Below are 12,461 nucleotides of genomic sequence, written 5' to 3' on the forward strand. Positions count from 1 at the left end.
TGGGGGGGGGGGGTCCATGGACCTGCCCCCCACACCTGCACGGCTGCCCACAGCAGATCAATGGCTCGGGGTGCTTTTGAGTAGTTTAATCGATGTTTCTTGGGTGCAGGGGGTGAATGAGCCGTTCATCTGAGCGGCCGTGCCTAGCTGCAGCTAGCGGGGAACGATTTCAGGTCACACTTTGTTATTTTCTTATACAAACGAGGGAAATTTGGGCATCCCTGTGAGGTGGGGATGCGATGACTGTGGGTTGCTGCACTTCTTGTGAGACCAAACACAGACACGGACCTTCTCTGCCAGTCCCAGCCTGAGCCCAGCGGTGGCCACCGGCCAGGAGTTTGGCCAGGATGCCCTGGGCAAGTGTTGCTGTCACACTCCCCTGCCCATTGCTGCGTTTTGACCCAGCTGGTGGCAGGTGGCCTCTTCTGCTGGTGCAGCCTCCAGAGAGAAACCAAACAGTTGGAAGCAGAAATAAAAATCCCTCCAGGTTCACTGGACGCACAGAGGCTTGGCTGGATTTGCCCAAACAAATGGGGCAAACACCCCCAGTGCTGCCTGCAGGGTCTCGCTGCCAGCTCCATGGCCACCAGATCGATCCTGTCTTTCCCAAGAATGTTTTTAGGAGGATTTTTGCACAACTGATGTCTCCCAGCCGTGCTCCATCCCACAGTGATGCGCTGTCCCGCCGGGCACAGCGGGGAGGGAGCCGAATGCAGCCGCTGAGGAGGTGCGGGCAGTTTCCTGAGTGCAGGATGGAGCTGGCTGAAGCGTGGGGGACCCGCTGGCCCCCACACCAGCCCCCCTCCAGAATTAACAGTCCCGTGGGGAGGGGGACAGCTGAGCTGTCACCTGTTGGAGCTCAGACACCGCAGCTGCGTCCGGCACCACCCGGCTCCTTTGAACCCACCGGATTAGGCAGAGGAAAGTGCCACGCATGCACTTGTGCTCCGCATGCCAATGCCTTCCTCCTCCTCCTCCTCCTCCTCCTCCCAGTGCTCTTACAAGCCACGCAGCCACAGCCTCCCCAAGCCAACATCTTGTCCATTTGGCATCTTCCGCGCCAGCTCCTCGCTGGTTTGGGGACAGTCAGGACCTTTTGGGTGCTGGGGATTGGAGCCCCGTGAGCTGGCGGCTGCCCCCCGCAGAGCCCTGGGTAGGAGCAGCAGGGATCTGCTCTCAACTGGAGCAGGCACAGTGGTGATGGAGGTGGGAGAGCCTCTGGGTGAGGGCCAAAGCACCTTCAGCATTTGGGACACTAAGTTCAGATCTGCTGAGCTTTATCCTTTGTATCCAAAACAGACAAAACCATAGAAAATCCAGGGAGGGGGGAAAAAAAAACATCATTTTTTTAACTTTGGGAGAGCCACAATCTGCATGTGGACACTGCACATTTTTTTTCCACTCCATCTTTTCCCATCATGTTCCCAACTTCCTACCGTAGCCCTCTCAGGGGCCGGGGTGATGGGTGACAGCCCTGGCTCCGCAGATGTCCCCTCTGTGGTATGGCCAGGGTGGGCTCCTCTTGCCTCTCGCCTTGTGGAGCTGCTGCATCTCCAGTTGGGGTGCGCTGGGTCCCCCAGTTTGGGTACATGCTGCCCTGTGCTGCTCTCCCTTTTGTGGGGATGGTGGAGCATGGGGCGGCTCATGGGGGGCAGCTGTGACCCACCTGGGTGGCTCCGTCAGCCACCACAGCACGTGTTGTCATGATGTTCCCAGCTCAGCAGAGGACAGGGGGACATTGGGTGTCTGAATTCTCCACTCACCCCAAAAACCACCCCCATCCCTTCCCATCCCTCCCTTACATGCCTGCGTGACGCCTCTCTCCTCACGCTTCTATTTTATCTTATTTTCCTCAATCTGAAATTCAAACCCATGGAGACACCAAACCCATTCCGCAGTTTGTCAGCAGCAGCCAAGCTGTCACTGTGACCTCACCGAGCTCAGCGTGAGGGACCAGGACTGGGACCGAGGCTTGGCCTCAGTTCCCAGGAGTTTGTTTCTTGAAGTGCAGGATTTGGCCTCTGTTTTTAAAAGCAGAGAGAGAGTGGTTTGGGTCTATAGGTTTTTTTTGTTTAAAAAAAAAAGCTTTCTTCCCAGTACTGTACTTTTTAAATTACCCAGTTTTGCTATCTGTTCCCCACGCTCATGCTTTTGGTCTATTTAAGAGCAAGAGTGTAACATTAAGGTGATTTATAGCAATCTCTGGAGTGGAAGGGCAGAGACTTGGTATTTTTTTCCTTTTCCTCAGGTGAAAGAAAACCTCGAATGTTAACTCACGAGACATTACAACGACTGCTCCGTCAATCCCTGATTTACGACCTCAAATTTATGAGTTAAAAATTATTATTCCACTCGCATATATTTTTTCCCTTGGCCGTTTTAGTGCTTGTGAAAGGTGAGGGGTTTGACAGCTCCTGGAAACAAAAGCCTTTAATATCTCCCCGAGCAAGGCTCTCCCAGGCAAGAAGAGAGATGCCAGGAGGGCTTTTCCTCCCTGCTGCAGATATTAGTCACTCCAGGCCGGTCTTAACCAAACAGAGCGGATAGTTTGCTTGAGATAAGCCAGGACTAATTAGCAAAGTCCGTTCTTGGTGCCTGGGGAATCCTCTGGGATTATCCTCAGTGGCCAGATCAGCGCTGGACTGGAGGGTGAGGCTGGGTGTGGAGGACGTCTACCACATCCCCCTCCCCCTCCCAACATTTTCAGACCCCTCCCAAATTTTTTTGGACACCTCCAGACTTGTTGGCAATGACACAAGGGGACTTGGGCTCTGTGCCGCGTGGCGGTGGCAGGTCGCCCTCCTCTGAGGTTGCTCTGGGATTATTTTTAATCACTTTGGTGAAGTACCTCCCCTCTCCACCATCCCCCAAGTGACACCAACATTTTGGGCCTAAACTAAACTGGCAGCAGTCTTTAAAATATAACACGCGTGAAATACCAGGGAGCAAAAAATATCCTCTTTAAAGCATATGTTGTGCAGTGGCTTAGAGAGACGGGGGATTAAAACCTTAGTGGAGCTTGGGAAATAATGCCAGAGCCCCTGCTGCACTTCATTAAAGTACATTTTTGACGCAGCTTGCCTTATTCAATAACAATTTAGTTGACCAAAAACTGAATCGAAAGGGACAGGCAACTGTGTAGCATTTTGTTGCATTTTCATTTTCAGCATTTTTTCATGTCAATTTGCCATCTGCTGCCCCAGCGGCTGGAAGGCAGCTATGGGCCAGGGGCAAGGCTGAGCCTATCTCAAAGTAATGGAGAGTTTGTGTGTGTGTGTGTGTGTGTCCCAAAATAAAAAAGCAGCTGGAGTTGGGGTTGAGCTGGTGCTCCTGCAGGGTTGGCTGGGCTGGATACTGAGGCTCAGCACCATGTTCACCTCGCCACCAGCTTCTCTGCTCAACCCACAGCCACAAGCCCTGCTCATGAATCCTAAAAGCGTTGGCCACACTGGGATGGGGTGAACGTCTTGGGTTTCTCCTCCAGCTTCACCTGATGGGACTTAACCCTGATGTCCACAGTCATGGCAAAGCCCAAAAGCCATCGGTGGTAGGCATGGAGGTCCACAGGGTGAATGAGGCTTTGCCACCACGGCCAGTGAGTGTTGCAGTGGGGATGCAGGTTGGCTTCTGGTTCTACTGGGCACAAAAGTGGAATGTGCGTTTTTAGGTGGTTTGAATGGCAAAGCAGAAAGGAAGAGTTTCACTGACTATGAGTGCTTCCTGGGGAAATTCTCGTTTTGAGGAAAAAGGTTTTTTCTGTCGGAAAACAGGCTTGGAGGGAGAAGGAGCAAGGATGCCTTGGTCTGCGCCGTACCCACAGGAGGGGCTGCAGATGGTCCTGGCATAAATCTGTCACTAAGGACACTTTGTGGTGCAGGGGGACAGGAATCCCACAGCCCCGGGACAGCGTAACTTACCCAGGGAAGCTCCAGCAGCTCTGAATATATTTGTGTTCGATATTTTCAAAACCCCTGAAGGCAGTACTCCACATTATGGAAAGTTCACTGAAAGAAAGGAACCAATTTCAGCCTGTAAGGGCACGAAACGGCCCCTCGGATGGTATCTAATTGTTTTCATCTCCTTCCTCCACCCGCTCCTAAAGTCGGGCAGATTTTTCTTCCCATAAATTGGCTCAAAAAAAAAAAAAATTGATCCCAGGTTGAGATTTTTTTATTTCAAGTACTTAGGGCGTGTTTCTCTTTAGCACAGAGAGAACATTGCAGCCGGGCAGCTGAGGGCCTGGCTCTATTTAATATTCCCCCTCCAACTCAAGTGGCTTAAAGACGGCCCGACCGGGGCAGGAGGCACCGCGGGGTTGGGGGGGGGCAGGGGGAGGCGGTTTGGGACACAGGCTGTGGGGGCAGATTCCCAGCACTTCTCCTTTGCCTGAATCCGTATGGGGCTGACCTACCTTTGGTGTGTGTTTTGGGGTGCAGAGCACCTGCTGTGCCCTAGTCTGGCTGCCCGTGGGTAGAGCAGGTGTCCCACTCTGTGCCACCCGCTTTCGTCAAGGTGGGCGCAAGGAGTTCAAGGGAGAGCAAGCGCCAAGGGCTGTGAAACACACAGAGGTGTTCTCCAGCTTAAGGTGTCCCTCACCACGTCTGTATGTGTCCATCGAAGACCAGACACTGGGCCAGGGGGATGCCTGGGATTCATTCAAGTCACAGAATCCCAGAACCATCTCAGTTGGAAAAGACCTTGAAGCTCCTCCAGTCCAACCATGAACCTCACCCTGACCGTTCCCAACTCCACCAGATCCCTCAGCGCTGGGTCAACCCGACTCTTCAACCCCTCCAGGGATGGGGACTCCCCCCTGCCCTGGGCAGCCCATTCCAATGCCCAACAGCCCCTTCTGCACAGAAATCCTTCCTCAGAGCCAGCCTGACCCTGCCCTGGTGCAGCTTGAGGCCATTCCCTCTTGTCCTATCGCTTGTTCCTTGGTTCAAGAGACTCATCCCCCCTCTGCACCCTCCTGTCAGGGAATTGCAGAGGGCCAGGAGGTCTCCCCTCAGCCTCCTCCAGACTAAACCCCCCCAGTTCCTCAGCTGCTCCCCAGCCTCACAGTCTCCTCCATTTCCACACCCCACATATCATGGACCTCTCTTGGCCACAGCTCACCTTGTGGCAGGTGAGCTGGCGAGCAGAACAGTTACGGGTCACACGCAGACGTGAGCTCGGCTCCTGAGGTCAGGCGAGAGCAGGAGGGGTCCCAGGGGAGCCCATCAGCCAGGTCCAAATATGGATCCACCATGTGCATCTTCTCCAGGAGCAGCCGGCCAATGTTCCCACAGCGTGTGTCACGGTTCCCTGAATAACCAAGGCGTTCATACAAACAAAACAAAGAAACCCTCCGTCTCTCCGGAGACAAGTCACAAACAGAGAGCCAGGCCAGGCCCATTGATGGAGCTGGACGCAGTGAATCACTCAACCAGCTGTAGTTTAAGCAATTTGGGTCAAATATGCACCCTGGCGTCACGCCACCGACTTATCTTGCGTTTCACTTGTTGTACCTCAGCTCAGGGTTTGCCTCACAGTTGCTTTTGGTTAACAGTAAAGTCTTTGGGGTTGAATGTGGGTACCTGTTACACAGTTACCTAAGGAATCTTCTGTGCTGCTTTTATTCCTCTTTATTGTGATGTCAGTTTTATTTCTGGCTAATTTTTACTGCAGCTAAACACAAAGGACAGCAAGAACAGTATTAGCAAAGAGCTTTACTGAGCTATTAATGTTCCCCGTGGGTGCAGAGTGGACTTAGACACTCAACAAGTGTATAAACAGGTCCATAAAACATGCCTGGGGTATCCCAGTGGCGCAGCACCGAGGGGGTGTGAGCCACCTCCACACACAGGCGAGGGCCTGAAGCCGAGGGCTTGGTACAGCTTCAGCTTAGCAAGGCTGGGCCCAGGGGAGCTTTCTCCAGGATTACATCAGTAGCATGAGGATGCTGAGTGTATTGTCTGGGAATCTAGAAGACGAGGGGTTTTTTTTTCACTTTGAGATTATGTATATGATAAAATATGTTCTTCTGACTCTCGGGCCGCCTGCAAAAAAGGGACGTGCTACAAAAGTGACATCGCCTGATTTTCCAGTACCTGGGAATTGGCAGCTCTGTATGCTGAGGCAGCCACGGGGCCGGGCTGGGGCTTGCTCCCCTTCTCTGCATCCCTGCCTGGTTCAGTACCTGGGCAGAGAGGTGTGGGCAGTGCTGTCTCTGCAAAATGAGGTCAAAACCACCCCTTTTGGGTTCACCAGCTGCTGTGCTCTGCTGCTCCAGGGATGTGCCAGGGTCCCACACCCTCAGGGACCATCCCATAGCTGTGGCAGGGGCTGGGGTGCGATGGGGAATGCTTGGCCAGCCCCACACGCACGGGTACCACTCTGAGGATGATCAGAACAGTAAGGAGCTTGGCCATGGTGCCTCTATCCATGTTGACCATTTGTCCTTAGCACTGCTCGTGACGTTTGGGTGATGCTTTAAGCAGCTGTGGGATGCATGGCAATTAAACCCGGTGTTCCCAAGCATTTCTGACAGGATTATACCCCAAAAGAGAGAGCGAGGTGGGAGAAGGAGCAGAGGGGGTGCAGCTGGGAGCCCTCCTGAGGCTGCAGGGCATCTGAAACTCAACCTCCGGGGATGGAGGGAGCAAGCTGGAGCCCTGGGAGGATGGATGAGTGCTGGGAGGAGGAAGTCAGAGCAGGACTTTGCTGTTCAGCTCTACACTGGCTTCTTGTGTGCAGTGCAGAAGCAAAAATGGGGGAAGAGAGCAGGCCGGGGGCTTTCTCTGTGGGGACAAGCTGCTTTGCACAAATGTTTGTCAGGGAGCTGGGGGGAGGCAGAGGATCCAGTTCCTAAATTGGAGGCTAGCTGGAAAATGGAGGTCTGCCCCCAGGCAGCTGGGGATTAGCTGTGGGGATGTGTGGAAGGAGGTAAAACGTCGGGCTTCCTTCGGTCAAGATCACAGGGACATAGTTGAGCGTCGGCCAACGCATCTTGCAGGCCAGCACTCTGCAGACAGACTCCACCTCCCGAAACAACCGCATTGCATTGGGCTTGGCAGCGCTGCTCCATCTGGCAGCCCCCTCCCGAACAGGCTCAAAACTGAGCTCATACGGAGCCAGAATAACCTCCTGTCCCAGGAGGGGACAAGAGGAGGGGAGCAGGAACCACATCATGGTTGGTATTGGTGTTGGGTCTGTCCCGCAGGTGCAACACCCTCGGGAGCACCTAAATGGGTGGGAGAAGTAGGACTGAGCTGAGCATCACCCTCACCCTTGCGTGCAGAGTTTAAGGAGACCCTAGTCATGACTCTTAATCTCTTGCACAAGCCTGTCTGGATGGAGGAGGGAAAAGGGGATGACTCCTTGTTCCTGACCTGGCCTTGGTGCCCGCCAAGCCCGCCCAGGGCTTTTGGCTGGTGGGAGGGATGCTCAGAGGGACTGGCTTCTCCAACCAGCACTGCCCGCCCGCTGAGCCCAGGGGGTGCTGAGCTGTGAAGCTTCTTTATAAAGCCCCCCAGATTTGCTCCAATTCAACATTTCAGCAAGAAACTAAAATTTATATGGGGAAAAAAAACAGAATTGAAATGTCAGTGGGGATCTTCGGTAAATCGTTCAGATCCTCCGTCCTCTCCAAGGAGGCTGGAGTTGCTCCAGAACTGCAGTTTTAACCAAAAGAAGCTAAAACAAACAAACAAAAACCCAAAAACCCCACTTGGCTGTGTTTTCCATCATCCCCTTCCCCCTCCTTTTTGATCGTCTCTGTCTTGTACAACCCTGGTATAGGCAGATAACTGAGGATTTCACCCATCTTTTCAAAGTAGCGTAGAGGAAGAAAGCAGCCTTTGTAAAGGGGTTTCTGAAGTTCTCTGTTCTGGGAAGGTTGGAAATAGCACAAAAACATCCTTTCTCACTATATTGTGTCGCTTCCAGCTCTAAGCTTCACCACGACCCAGATGTTTAGATGCTGATGCTGGAAAGGAAAATAAGAGCCATGGCGAGAAAGCCAGGAGAGTGGGGATGCTGTGTGAAATTTGCTTCTAGAAACCTGCAGTGCTTTGGGTACAATGTTCTTTTCGAAGCAGGGAAGAGAATTAGAGGAGACTCGGACATTGTGAATTAATATCTTAATTCAGTGGGTATAGTGATGACTGTTAGGCCAACTACACATCTCCTTATGGGCAGCCGTATAGTTTAAGGCATTGTGCATGTTCAGCCTTGAACGTGTTCAGGGTTTGGTACTGTCAGGCATTTTTTTCTGCCTTTTGATCTGATTTGCCCTTTTTCACCGCATTGCTCCCAAGTTTTCCCAACCTTGGGACAATTATTGGTGTGAGTTCATGGGTCTGCTTTTAAAATTATCTTTATTCAGAAGGAGGAGGGATCTCCTTAGGCGGATGTATGGAATAACTCTGTTATTACCTAATTCATTAGACAAGGAAAGTTAAGTGTGAAACTTCTTTATTGTCCAGATCCTCTCTGTGATTATCCTGTCTCGGCAAGAACATCTCCGAATGTCCGGTCCATAGCGCTTCTCTAATTGTTCTGCCTCAGCAAGAATTTCTCCAAGCAAAGTCCACCCTGATGTGGGAAGGGGGTGACCCCCAGCTCTCCCACTGTGTCTGTCCAGCTGCCAGGACGTGTGTCCAGCTGGATTTTGTGCTGGAGAGAGGGGCTGGGACCGGACTGAGTGCACCCAGATGTTGATGGCATTTCGGGGGGGGGTCAAGGCACCATCTCCCACCCATCCTAAACCTGCTGCTGCCAGAGCACAGGTTGTCCTGGCCAAGCCCTGGAGCAGGAGGTGGGAGCTGAACGCGTCTCTGCTCTGGCAGGCAGAGGAGTGGGATGAACTGCTCCGGCGCTGACTTTTCAGAGCCCGAGCCCTGGCTCTCACCACACGCCTGGCCAGGGGCTTGTCCTGGTGGTGGGGCCCCACAGCTGCCACTGCAGAGGGGAGAGGGGACCTTTCTGCCCTGCGCTCTCCTGCCTTCTCTGAGGGGTTAAGGCAGAGACCAGGATGCTTTAAAAACAAAGCCTCGAGCCTGCAAAGGTTGTGCTGCTGGAGTGACACGGCAGATTCACCCTCGGCGGTGGCAGGCGGCCATGGAGCAGCAAACCATACGGTGGAGCTGGGTGAGAGGAGAGCTGGGCTCCGTACTCACCCACAGACCCCAGGAATGTGTCCTGCGAGGGTCCTCGGGCAGGATGACCTGCCCAGGGAGCCTGCACATCCCTGCCCCGTGGTCAGCCTTCAGCTCAGAGCCTGTCCCTGGAGCATGGACGGCAGTTATTGCTGTGCAGGGATGGGCTGTGGGTCAGTGGTTGCAGGCAAAATCCCGCTGCCCAGCTCCTCCACAAGCTGCTCTGCCGGAGGGTGGATGGGGCAGTGTCGGAGGCTCGGCCCTCCCGGAGAGGACAGCCCACCACCACCCTGGGCTTGAACGGTGCTGAAATTATGCTCATGTTTGGTGCAGGTCACTCCCCAAGCATGTCCTCGCCATCCCCAACCTCTGCACTTGGCCGTTACTGGGGAGCGGTCAGAGACCCACACGCTTTCTCCCCATCCCCACTCCCACCCTCCCTTTTCCCCACCTGCACTGAATTCGTTTCTCCCCGAGCAGCTCCCCATAGCTTGACCATTAACAAACGGACTTGGCCAAAGGCCTCGGTGACCATTCGCATACTAAACCCTCTGGGGCGCTGCCTGCCAGCCAGGCCCCGGGCACCCGCGGCCCCCGCGCCGGCGCTGCCAGCACCCCACTTTCGGCACGCCGCGGAGAGCTGCCAAATCCCAGCCGCGCTGGTGCCAACTCAGAGAGAAAGGGGCGAGAGAGCCGCACACAAAGAGCGGTTTATAGCCCGGCCGGGCACCTGACACAGGGAGGAGGGAGGGCTGAGACGTGCTTTTTTTTTTTTTTTTTTAATCAAAAGCACAGCAACAGCTGGGACTGAGGCTTTCCAGGAGATGAACTCATGAACAACTGTTCAAAATAACTTTATTCGTACTGCTATTAGATCAGTCCACTGGGGAGCAACCAATTATTTTTGATTACTCGAGGCAGATAAGGCTGGGGTAGAGCCCAAAACCACGCGCTGCAAGGGATCAAGGGCACCTCGTGGCTGGGGCACATCGGCCATGCGGCTCCCTGGCAGGTGACAGCCCCCAGCACCCATGGGAGCCCCCAGCACCCATCCAAGCTCCCTCCACAGTGTGAGGGATCATGCTGGGAGTTTTTTCAGGGGGGTTTTGCAGGTGTGCACCGTGTGGATGTGCAGGAAGCAGCAGGCACTGGCCCACTGTGGGGATATTTGCAAGCAGATGTCCTTTTTGCCTAAAACCCAATTAACAGTGATGCTTCAGAGCTAATTAGCCTGTCCAAGGCTGGTCTGTCCATCTTGTACATAAGCCCCAGAGCCAGCACGGCATCAGCACAGGGAAACAGGAGGGGTCTGGAGCAGAACAGGTCCCTTCCCAGCTGCCGAGACGAGATGAGGCAGCAAAGCATGCCCCTGCCCCAGGGAGCTTCGCAGGGTCCGAGCAGGGCAGAGCCCACTCACCCACCCTCTTCCCATCCTACAGACCAGACTTAAAGTCCTTTCAGTCAGCTGAGGCCAGTGCCGGACATTTTTGCTTTCCAGCATGACTCCAAGCAAACCTGAGTGTGAGATCTATTAGCCAGCAGGATAATCTCCCTGGGGAAAGGAAGGTGGAAGCTAAAACACTAAAAACTGGGCTGTAGGGAACAGCCTGCACTGGCCAGGAGACAGACTGCATGATCTAATAGGTCTTTTCCATTCCTCGCTCCTGTGATTCAAGAAGTCTTGTCACTAGGGATTTTTTAAAAATAGACTGGATGAAACAGAAGACGGTGGATGTAGGGATCAGTCCTGCCTTGGCTGGGAGGCAGGTTGGTCTAACAGGACTTTTCCATCACTTTGTTCCATGATTAATCGAGACAAGAAAAGAAAAAGGAAATTGATAAACACAATAGTAATTCCATCCAGGGTTTGCCTTAGTCAGGTTATTATAATCCTGACATCATGTCTTGAAAAGAAGACTGGAAATAAATCTATAGTAGATAATATCTGCTCTCTGGGATGGAGAGGTGCACCAGGCTGCCAGGAGCATGAGGAGTTAATGCCTTTGGTGGTCCCCTCTCCAAAAAATCTGTTTCTCCCAATTTCACTGGATCTCAAACCAGCACGTGGCTTCCAAGGAGACTTCACACCTTCTTCTGCCTGTGCCCCTCAGCCCTTCCTGCTAAAATCAACCCCCCTTGAAAAAAAACATTTTCTGAAGGCATCTCAAGGTGGTTGGGAAGTTTATTTCCTGCCAGGTCATTTAATCAGGACAAACGCTGGAAGGTTGGGTGTAGATGAGCAAAATCTGGACTTTTTCTGTCCTTTTGGGCTTTATGGCACCACTGGGGTGTGAAAGATATGAGCGAGGTTACTCAGAAAGGTGTCTTAGCCCACAGACCCCTCTCCAGTCCTCACCAACAGCACCAGGAACTCAGAAATCACCGTTTCAGGGAGACAAATGAGATATTCTCCCTTTTCTTCCCTAAATAGTCTCCACTAATAGAAGGTCTCAGTCTGGAATTGATTTGATTCCAGTCACCAGAGCTGCTGCTACCAGGGATTTTGTAATAGTCCACAAGGCCACAAATCTTTTCCTCTACAAATAGGTATGATGTAAAACCCAAATCCTGACCACCTCATGGTTTGAGTCTTGTGGCACTTGCAGCCCGAGCCGGGAGTGCGAGTCCTGGGCTTCTGGCCCAATTCCAGCTACAGAATTCCTGTTCAGTCTCCACATCCCCCGCAGCTTCACCCGTGGAAATCCAAGCTGCTCCCGTTGGGTCCCAGCTGCTCCCACCACACCACGGCGCTCACTGAAGCAGCCTCAGCACCCTGGCCCGGGGAAAGATGCATTTGCAGGGGCAGCACTTGCTTTTTTACTCATTTAGGTTTTTTCACAAGCCTTTTTTTGCCTGTGAGCACACACGCATCTGCTTTTCCACAAGTAGTCCCTGTGCTGCCTTCCTCCCCTCCAAGGGCTGCTGCTGCTTGTCGCTCTGGTGCAAAATCCCAAACAAAATCCCACCTGTAAAGGAGAAATGCAGAGGAAGACACACAGCTCTGCTGCACCTTCCAAAGGTCAGACCATCTCCAGCTCAGGAAAATCTCTGGCAGTGTTCAGACCCAGCACAAGGCCTCTGGGTCAAAACATATAAAAAAAAGTATTGCAATATTCAGAGAGCAAAAATTTTAATATTGCACCCAGCAGTTCCCACACAGCATCTCTCTGCAGCCTTAGTGGATGGAATATATATTAATTTTTTTTAAAACAGCGGCCCGCTCGCTCACTCCGGCAAAGGTCGTGATGCAGAGATGAGCTATCACGGCATCTTTAAAAATCCTCGCGACCCCCCCGTGGTGATCTGCAGCCGACAGTGCCC

The 12,461-nt window shown here is 53.0% G+C and overlaps 1 long non-coding RNA gene across 1 annotated transcript in view; it reads left to right on the forward strand.

Annotated features, from left to right (window-relative positions):
* The window catches only part of LOC113485628, a 31,536-nt gene that overhangs the window by 7,645 nt on the left and 11,430 nt on the right, over positions 1-12,461 (forward strand). The window lies entirely within an intron of this gene.

This window comes from Athene cunicularia (genome assembly GCF_003259725.1).
Source record: "Athene cunicularia isolate RWA chromosome 14 unlocalized genomic scaffold, athCun1 chr14_part1, whole genome shotgun sequence".
In the NCBI taxonomy this organism is placed as follows: domain Eukaryota; kingdom Metazoa; phylum Chordata; class Aves; order Strigiformes; family Strigidae; genus Athene; species Athene cunicularia.